The sequence below is a fragment of the Scylla paramamosain genome, chromosome 4, assembly GCF_035594125.1.
Source record: "Scylla paramamosain isolate STU-SP2022 chromosome 4, ASM3559412v1, whole genome shotgun sequence".
Lineage (NCBI taxonomy): Eukaryota > Metazoa > Arthropoda > Malacostraca > Decapoda > Portunidae > Scylla > Scylla paramamosain.
The window spans coordinates 9,331,004-9,332,500 of record NC_087154.1 but is presented as its reverse complement, the minus strand read 5'-3'; the positions used below and the strand labels follow the sequence as shown (position 1 = coordinate 9,332,500).

The 1,497-nt window shown below is 46.6% G+C and overlaps 1 long non-coding RNA gene across 2 annotated transcripts in view; it reads right to left on the bottom strand.

The window, feature by feature from the left end:
* Window positions 1–1,225, bottom strand: part of LOC135099717 (uncharacterized) — a 536,836-nt gene extending 535,611 nt beyond the window's left edge. For both annotated transcript variants that reach the window (XR_010268311.1, XR_010268310.1), the window contains exon 1: window positions 1,171–1,225. This is a non-coding gene — a long non-coding RNA (uncharacterized LOC135099717). The remainder of the gene's footprint in view (window positions 1–1,170) is intronic.
* Between the last annotated feature and the right edge of the window lie 272 nt (window positions 1,226–1,497).

Genomic DNA, 1,497 nt, shown 5'->3' with positions numbered 1-1,497 from the left:
TAAACTGCCTCGAGCAAGAAGCAACTGAAGTTACTGAGATTTCCAGGGATGTTTTCATGATTCCAGTGATAGTTTAACAAAGACCCTATATCATCAATGGGATAAACATCTGTGAGAACCTGACGAATCACCTCTATGACCTTAGAAAAGCAGTCCTGGTGAGACAACAAAGCATTTAAGAACACGGAGTGAGGTCGACGTGCGGTGAAGAGGGAGACGGGACGAAGAGGGCGGCAAAGGCGTACAAGGGATAATAGATCGGCGACGCGACAGAGGAGCAGAGGAGCGGAGGAGTGCTGGGGGAGGTAGGGGGAGGGTGAAGGAGATTGAGGGAGGTTGGGTCGGCGGGCGAAGAGCCAGTAAGGGTTGTCGCTTGGACCAATGACCGGTGGAACGGCGCCCTTAACCCATTGATTAGAGGCCTCTCTGTGGGCTGCCGCTCCTGCTGCTGCTGCTACTCTTGTTGTTTGGAGTCTTGCTGGCGATACTGGTGTTCACTGTTACATGTTTATTTTGTTGCTGTTACATGTATTTTTTTTTTTTTTTTATTGTTAATGCTTCAGTCACTGCTTAATCTTTCTTTATGTTATTGTTCCTTTTTTTTTCTGTTGCTGCTGCTGTTGTTGTTACTGGCTGAGTTTATTAGTTCTGTTGTCGTGTTGGCTTCGTTGCTCTTGTTAATGTAATTTGAGTTACGGCATGTAGGAGTATATTACTCGTACGTGAGGGTATAACGTGACAAGTACTAATGATGACCCTTTCATGTCGTGGTGGCTTGCAATCACGGCAACGAATCTGCAGCCCGTGGTGCAAACTAGATCAGACAGCTCTCATCTTGCCTCAATGATAACGTTTCCTCAGAACCTGATCACTAATGGGAGATTTAAGGGATAAGAAAAGGAAGCAGTTGTGACCCGGATGACAAGCAGAGCAATACCTTGAAGCAAAAGCATTCACCATAACTGAATTAGTAGCGAAAAGAATTACAAACCCAAACTGATGTGATCACGATGACCAGCACAGCATTATCTTGAACCAGCTGTACGTTCCGCCACTCAAACAAACAAGGGAGAGTACGAAGAATTGATCCTTCCGCTAAAAGTACGTGTTATCAGAGCTGTCTAGAAGGTCACTGGGGAGAAAGAGGAAACCAAGGAGGGCTTTACTCACTCTGCCTGTAGGTGGCGGTGACGGAGATGTTGACGCCCTCAGGAGGCACGTGGCTGTGGGAGGAGGAAAGAGAAGGTTAAAACACCACTATTATATTACTACGACCATCGCTACGAAAGGTGTATTGCATCTAAACCCCGGCATATTGATGTCTCTCCCCGACACTGCCTAAGGTCAGGCTTCGACAGGCCTCTCTCTGCCACAACAGAGCGTCAGGCCTTCATGTGGACAGAAAGCTAACAGGATAATTGATAGTGATCAGTTACGTGATTCATGACAGGGAGCGGAAGGAAAATTATATGAAATGGTGTTGCTCTTGTCCCTCTT